Source organism: Aulostomus chinensis, chromosome 7, assembly GCF_037954235.1.
Source record: "Aulostomus chinensis isolate RoL2024-O1b breed Wild chromosome 7, RoL_Achi_v1.0, whole genome shotgun sequence".
Lineage (NCBI taxonomy): Eukaryota > Metazoa > Chordata > Actinopteri > Syngnathiformes > Aulostomidae > Aulostomus > Aulostomus chinensis.
The window spans coordinates 9,142,001-9,150,875 of record NC_141326.1 but is presented as its reverse complement, the minus strand read 5'-3'; the positions used below and the strand labels follow the sequence as shown (position 1 = coordinate 9,150,875).

At 41.0% G+C, this 8,875-nt stretch overlaps 1 pseudogene; it reads right to left on the bottom strand.

Annotated features, from left to right (window-relative positions):
* Nucleotides 1-1,418: 1,418 nt before the first annotated feature.
* Nucleotides 1,419-8,855, bottom strand: LOC147258455 (uncharacterized; annotated as a pseudogene).
* Nucleotides 8,856-8,875: the final 20 nt, after the last annotated feature.

Here is an 8,875-nt window from a genome sequence, read left to right as displayed (position 1 = left end):
ATTTTGCAGCGGCTTCTCCCAAAAATTGTGCTATAATTTGTGAGGCTTTCCTGCATGTGAGTTTTTGCAGTAAAATTGTGTTAATTGGCAAAAATTGCAATTCAATAAAAAATGCAATTTTAAGAGAAGAAACTAATTTTAAAAAAAGTCGTATATAATCAATTTCTTTATGATAATAAGCATAACTCAAACTACAGAAACAGTCAAAAATATTTAGTTCTCATCTTTTTATGTTTGTTTACATGAAGTTTGCTTTTCAATTATCAACAAAAATGATAATGTAATTTTACTTAACATGCGCTGGAACAGAGATGGAGCTGCAGCAGAGATGCTGCAGAACTCCTGTCCCTCTCATGTTGTGTATTTTCTGATCAGTGGCACATATGCAGATACAGACATGATAACACTTTAAATTACATTAAAACACTTATATGATCCTGGTTTGACTGTCTATTTCCCGTCTCATGCTCATGCCAGCATGAGCAATGAGAGAGTTGCGCCGGTTCTGCATGTCTGCTGCAGCGCGTCATCTGGAGATTCCAGGGCTTGCCAGTGATTTAAACAACAGGCATGCGGCTCTCTGCTAAAATAGACCATGAAGCGGCCAGTAGACTGTCACTGAAAGAGGCCAATACAGAGAACCAATACTAATATGACTATGTGGGGGCTAGGAACCTGTTTGGCTGGCCACCACCTATTGAGCTAGAACAAAAGGATACACTCTGATTCTAATGAACATCAATGTGAGCATGACTCTATGAGTTCATCACTTCAAATGCACAAATGCAGTGAGGTTCACAAACCACTAGCAGTTTGTTAGTTTCTATGGAACAGACCTGCTGTCAAGCAGCTCTCTAATAATTAAAACAGATGTCACAGTGTGTGGAAGAGCACGGAGTTTCAAGATCTCTGGATTTAAACTTTATCCAAAACCTGTTGAGCGAAGTCTTTGTAGTATCCTGCAACACAACATGAATATCTGTGGCACAAATTGTTTTTTAATTACTGGAGGTACGCGCTCCCCTCACCCCTCCACCTCCGTTACTGGTCACCCAATGGCGACCACCCATTGAGCTTGAACAAGAGGATACACACTGATGCCAATGATGACATTTCAGCCTTTAAGCTGTTTTAATAAAAAGAAAAACACACACGCAGAAGATTCTTTTGTGAATTATGTGTTTATTTGTGTAAAATACAGGGACTGCAACATTACATTTATCCAATTTTTTATTGGAAATAATTTTTTTTTACAAACAAAAGAAACCTTTTTAGTTCCTGAAACTCTATATATGTCTTTCAATCAATATAGAATACATACATACTACAACATTACATTGATCCAATTTTTTTAATTGACCATATCTTTTTTCAACAACAAAAGACATAAACAAAGCCTAATAGGCTATAGTGATTCCTCAGCAATGGCATGAAAAGATCTTTCTCACAAACTCGTCCTTGTTCATTGCGGTGTGAGTGATGTTTTCCTGTTCACGGCAGAGGATCCCCACGGGCACGTCATTGTACGAACCTCCCTCATCATCAACATTCTGACAGAAGGAACAGGGCATGATCATGTTACCAGGACAACACAGCGCTTCAAACAGCCTCAATAAGTAAAAACACAGCCCACATGTCCGCCCTGTTCAGTGTCCACCCAGTGTCCAGTGCAGAAACCGCTACAGAAAATCACTCAGGACAGGTGGAAGGAGTTTGCCTCCTCCAGTAAAGCTTTTAGACTTCAAGCTGAGTGTACTCACACTGTGTCCCACAATATAGACCCCCTTAGCAATTCAGCTGCGCCAACTTACCGGGACGACTGCTGGTCCGTGGTCTGTGGCAGAGCTAACTAGTTCTGGTGTCTGGCTCAGCTCAGCTTGCATTAGCTGTCTGGGAGCAACATACAAGCTACCTGGTTAGCTACTTTGCTAATAGCAAACTAAGCTAACGCTAGCAGTTGGGACTGCAATGGCATGCAACCAGTAATGTTCCCAGGTTCAAACTTACCGTTTCGTGGCTGAACTCAGGTCTTTCACCGGTGGCTTCCAACGTGGGTCCAACAACCTGCGTGCTAGAACTTCAGCTTCCACAGCTGAATTCCATGTCTTTGTTCTGTCCCATGTCTTTTATGATTCAAAAAGCACAGAGCTCACAAATGCCACCACGCTGTCCAAACTGGTATGAACTAGATTTTTGGCAAAATTTGAGGATACTGAGTTGTCTGAGCTCAATCACATGAGTACAATAAAATAGGCTATTAAAAAGTACAGTTTACTCAGACTTCATAATTAATGTAAAGAAAAGACATGTTTAAGTAATACTAATTCAGTTTGTTTGAGTAGACACTATTGATAGGACTTGAAAATACATTAAGAGGTTAATGTATACATTAAATGCTGCAGGCATATGACAGTAAAGCCGCTGTCGTCAGACACGGTAACCACTTATAATGACTGTTCCTCCTGGTGGACTGATAAAGCAGAAGGTAATTTCCACAAATGGCGCTTAGGGACATTACGGGTCAGCCCCGCGCCAATGACGTAATCGCAGGGGATCTCATTACAGTCACGGACCTGCCTAATGCCGAGCAGGGACCCGTCACGGACCGGTCAGGGCCCCAGGACGAGATTGCACGAAATTCTAGGCAGCCAGATCTGTATGCTCATGATGTCTGTCATTTGTTTGGAGCCTTGTGGAAGCAAAGAGGCTTCAGGAAGTCAGACGGTGCCCCCATCCAGCATAGGTAACAAATATATGAGTTGATTTCAGCAATGATGCAGCCAAAAGAACTTGCAATCATCAAGTGTCAAGCGCATCGCAAAGGGAACGATGCAGTGACGAAGGGCAATAATGTGGCGGATTAGGCCGCCAAAGCAGCCTCTAAATGCCAAAAAGCAATTTTGGCACCAGTAGTGTCACTGGAACCTATGGTTACACCAGAAGACATTATAATGATACAAGAGGAAGCCTACGGACAATGTTGCGGAAGGAATACCCAACAAGAATTAACCCCAGAGCATTGCGGGGGAAACCACTTAAAGACACTGATAACCTGGCCACTTACATAAGCGATCACCTGAAAAGGTGGAGACAGGAGACTGAAGAAGACATTGAGCAGAGCCCGTTGTTAACGCTCCTATTAAGAAACTCAGTCACTGAAGCACTCCCCATCCCTATCCAGAGCAATTTAAAGGGGGAAGCAGGTCTAACCACCATGCCATACAGGCAATTTTGTGAAATTCTGATCCACGCAGTGGAAGAATACAGGAAAGACGAGCAGAAAAAGAGAGAGCAAGACAGAGACGTCCAGAGGAAGCTGGAACAGCTGCAGCTCAGTGTGCTGCAGGGAAAAAAACAAGTTTAAAACCCGAGCGCCAGTTACGGCGGACAACACACGTACTGCACAATGGATACAGACACCCCCAGCTGTAAATAACTACCCACAACAATATACACAGCCGAATCGACAGCAGTATACAAATATGAGACAATCTCCTGGTCCTCGCCGAGGAACTATGAAATCTGACAGACGAGGTCAAGATGGAGCCTGCTGGAATTGTGGAGCACTTGGCCACAGAGCGGCAGTCTGTCCACGAGTAGGCCCCGGACGAGTGCAGGGAGGGGGGAACTGGAGCCGGTCAGGGAGGGGAATGGGTCCAGCCAATCCGGGGGCAGGGCCAAAACATGGCTATTAGGGGTGCCCATAGAATCCTATGGGGGAGAGTCAGCTGCCAATAGTCACCAGAGCAGCTGAAAAAGAAACGATGCTGCAGGTTCAAATTGAAAACAGGCTAATTCCAATGTTAACTGATACTGGAGTTACTTATACTTGTGTAAGTACTGAATATGCCACCCACCTCTCCATGTCAGGCAAATTTGTCAAGACGGCAGGATTTTCGGGACTAAAGCACCTAACTCCAATAACAGCTCCAGTTCGTGTGGCCACGGAGGGAGGAGAAATACAAATTTCAATCCTAGTATCCAATCAAACACCAATTAATTTGTTGGGAAGGGACGTATTGTGTAAGTTAAATGTTAACATCTTGTGCACCCCACAAGGAGTGTAAGTAGACACCTCAATACCAAATACCCAAATGCATGTACAAACAGAACATGCAAAGGTCTACTGGCTTGGAGACATAGCTGAGCCAGTACAAATATCATTCAGTGGAATGGAAAGAGTTCATTCAAAGTCAAATTCCAAAAGCAACCATACTGTTCTCTGATTACCACTGCACAATGTTCTATGACACATCGTACAGCAAAATTTTTGAGGAAAAATGGGATGAAAGGACAAAAAAAACGTACGAGTTGATTTGAGATCTAATTACATACTAATTGGACAAAAGGGGGCAGCCATGAGTGTCGAACCAAACACATTCATAACTGAATGGTAAAAAGATCTGGGACCTATGATGAAAGCTGCAACAGAAATGATTTGGGGAAAAACAGAGAACACACTCATATTCAGGTCAGGAGACAAAACCATGATCAAAATTGAACACACTACAAACATGATAGCTGTGTCACAAGTGGTCACAGTTCCAATATTGTCCAGATCAGAAGTGCCAGAGCTAGACTCTGGTGATGCACTGACCGAGGACATGTTAAGTCAGGTACCAGAAAAACTGTGGTCTAAACATGACACAGATGTGGGGATGGTGAAGGCGGCCAGCCCAGTCAGGATAAAATTGAAACCTGATGTGCAACTGCCAAACAGACCGCAGTATCCTCTGGAAACCAGAAGCAATCGAAGGAATCAGCTAAACGATTGAGGGGTTGTTGGAGGCAGGTGTGCTGATTGAAACACAAAGTCCATGTAACACGCCCATATTTCCAGTGTTGAAAGCAGATAAGTCTAAGTATCGTCTGGTTCATGATTTGAGAATAGTGAACGAGATCATAGAGGATTGCAATGCTGATGTGCCAAATCCTCACACACTCCTCACAAATGTACCACCTGATGCTAAGTTTTTCACCGTAATTGATTCGTGTTCTGCATTTTTCAGCATTCCATTGGCTGAGGAATCCCAGTATCTATTCGCATTCACCTACGAGGGAAGGAAATTTCCCGCAAGGTCTGAAGCACAGCCCACAAATATTCAACCAGGTCTTCAAACAAAGCCTTGAGGGCATTGACATCAGCAGTACATTGACGCAATATGTTGATGACATCCTGATTGCAGCAAAGACGCTTGAGGAGTGCCGTCGGGATTCGCTCACAGTGTTGAAGCAGTTGGCAAAGGGAGGACACAGGGTCTCCAAAACAAAACTTCAGTACTGCAAATCTCAGGTGGAATACCTGGGGAGAACGATCTCTGAAGGCACCATTGCGATATCTCCTTCTCAATTAGAGGGAATTAGTAAAGCACCACGTCCAAACACAGTTCAACATGTGATGACATTTCTGGGGCTTACAGGCTACAGTTCTGATTGGATAGAGAACGATGCAGAAAAAACAGCCCCCCTCAGAGATCTCATCAAAGAAACAGGAACTCAAGCACTGAAAGCTCCGTTAAGATGGACAAGCGAAGCCACAGTGGCTTTTGAAACAATTAAGCAAGAAATGCAGAGGGCACCCGCCCTCGCAACCCCAGACTACAGCAAACCATTTTTTCTGTCTGTCTCTAACAGACAGAATATGTACGCCTCGGGAGTACTAATGCAGGAAACCTGCAGTGGCTGCCAGAAACAACCAATCGTGCACTAAAGCACAAGGCTAGACAATGTGTCTCAAGGATGGCCACCCTGTTATCAGGGCCTCGCTGCAGTACATTATGCGTATGAGTAAGCAGCCACCATAACAATGGGGTATCCAGTCACCATTGTAACTCATCATAAAATCAGTGAGTTGATAAATCAGGGAAAGTTTGTGGTCACTCAAGCCAGATGTTTGCAGTATACACCACTGTTGACATATCCTGATGTCACTTTCAAAAAGTGTGCCACGACCAATCCAGCAAACACTATCCCATTGGAAGGTGAAGGTCAGCCACACGAATACATTGCAGAAACGATGAAGTACACTCAGTTAAGACCAGACTTAGAGTCAACTCCGCTCTTGCTTCAGAGACCATTTGGGAAATCACGCCGGCTATGCGGTGGTGAAGCAGGATGCAGATACCTTTGTGATACAGAATAGCAGAACAATCCTTTTTTTTTTAAATCTTTATTTCGAGCATATAATAACAATAGTAACAAAATAAATAAAACACAAAATAAAATTCAAATTAAACATCAATAAAACAGAAAAGAAAGGAAAAAAACATTAGAACATTAATTGTCATGCTCGAAAAGGAGTAGGAAGAAGTAAAACTTATGTGGTCCTACCTCATCTCTAGTTTACAGCAAAGTGGCTACATATGTACTATAGATATTATACACTATTATCACTATTACATTCTATTATCACTTTGTTAGGAATATGCAGAAGTATTATAATATATATATATATAATATAATATTGCTCAGATTCTTATACCGACCGTCACCCACTATACATATATCATATACATCAATTTATTTTTATATTTATGAGTCTAGATGGGGGCTGCACGGTGATGCAGTGGTTAGCACTGTGGCCTCACAGCAAGAAGGTTACGGGTTCGAGTCCCGGCTCGGGCACGGGATCTTTCTGTGTGGAGTTTGCATGTTCTCCCCGTGTCTGCGTGGGTTCTCTCTGGGTACTCTGGCTTCCTCCCACCGTCCAAAGACATGCAATTGGGGACTAGGCTGATTGGATACTCTAAATTGACCGTAGGTATGAATGTGAGTGTGAATGGTTGTTCGTCTCTCTGTGTCGGCCCTGCGATGGACTGGCGACCTGTCCAGGGTGTACCCCGCCTCTTGCCCGTTGACGCTGGGATAGGCTCCAGCCCCCCCGCGACCCTTAATGTGTAGGAATAAGCGGAAGATGACGATGGATGGATGGAGTCTAGATGGACATATGGTTTATTCACACCTGTAATTTTTGAAAAATGTTTCTTTATACTTATTTTTGAATTGTGATATGTTTTGACTTTGTTTAAGATCTATGCTCAGGCTGTTCCAAAGTTTAAGTTAAGTCACAGTTTAAAATAAGACTGGCCCCTAAGGTTATAACCTCCCTCTCTTTCAAAAAATATCCCCTGTATATGAGCTGGTAATGAGTTATTTTTTGATTTAAACATTATTTGTGCAGTTTTGAAGTTGATGAGATCCGGGAGTTTTAATGATTTAGAATGTAAAAATAACTGATTTGTGTGATCCTTGTAACCTGCGTTATGAATTATTCTCATTGCTCTTTTTTGAATGATGCACAAGGAATGAAGTGAGCTTCTGTATGTGTTCCCCCAGACCTCCGAGCAGTAGCTTAGATAGGGTAGAACCAGTGAGTTGTATAGGATAAGTAGTGATTTGAGTTCAGGAAATGCTTTGCCTTTGATAATACTGAAATACTTCTTGACAGTTTGGTTTGAACATGTTTGATGTGAGACTTCCAGCTAATTTTTTCTTCAATGATCACGCCCAGGAATTTTATTGTCTTGACTCTTTCTATTTGAATTCCATTTATCTGCAATTGGATTTGATTACTTAATTTGTAATTTCCAAATACCATAAACTTAGTTTTACTTATGTTTTATGATAACTTGTTTTGGTCAAACCATTTTTTCATTTTGTTCATTTCTGAGGTGATCACGTCCAAAAGTAGCTGCAAGTTCTCACCTGTTCCCAAGATGTTTGACATATTGAAATGTGTATTGTTTGCTGATGACACAGACACTTTGCAGAGGTCGTTGATGTATAAATTAAATAATATCGGCCCTAAAATTGACCCTTGAGGGACACCACATACGGTGTCAACATATTTTGATTTAAATTCCCTCATCTTCACAAATTGCTTCCTGTTCTTTAAATAACTTTCCACCCAATTCGATACAGGACCCCGGATTCCATATCGATCTAATTTTTTTATAAGTATATCGTGATTAATTGTGTCGAAGGCTTTTTTTTACATTTTTGAACACTCCAACGGTAAATTTCTTTTTATCCATGGAATTAGTTGTTGTTTCAATGAGTTCTATTACAGCTAATGAGGTTGATCTGTTGGAACGGACACCATACTTACTATGGGAATGTAGATTGTGTTTATCTATGAAGTTGCACAATTTGTTATTAAATACTTTTTCTAGAATTTTTGAGAATTGTGGAAGAAGAAAGACAGGTCTGTAGTTTGTGAAGTGGGATTTGTCACCATCTTTAAACATAGGTATGATTTTTGCTATTTTCATTCTATTTGGAACTTAACCCTTTTTGAATAAGTTGCAGATGTGTGTGAGCGGTTTAGATATCCCCCCAATTACTCTTTTCACTATCTTCATGTCGATTTCATCAAAGTTCGTCAAAGTTTTATTTTTAAATTTGTTGACAATGTCAGTAATTTCATCCTCTTCAATGGCTTTTAAAAATATTGAACTGGGATTTGAGTCTATAAGTTTCTCAGCTGTGTTTGCTGGTATTGTATCAGGTATTTCTGCTGTGAGGTTTGGTCCAACCTTTGCAAAGAAATTATTGAATTTGTTTACTACTTCTTCCATATTATTTATCCTTTTTTCATTTTCAGTAAAGTCCTTAGGATACTCATTATGTCTGGGCTTGTTCTTAATAACAGTATTTCGAATTTTACATATCCCTTTAATATTATTTTTGTTAATCTCTAGTATTTTGTCATAATATTCCTTTTTACATATTCTCATAATATTGGTTAGTTTATTTTTATATTTCTTATATTAATCTTCAGCTTCTTTCGTTCTCCGTTTTAGAAGTTCTCTATATAATGTATTTTTCTTCTTGCAGGCATTTCATGAACCTTTTGTGATCCATTGATGTTTTGTTT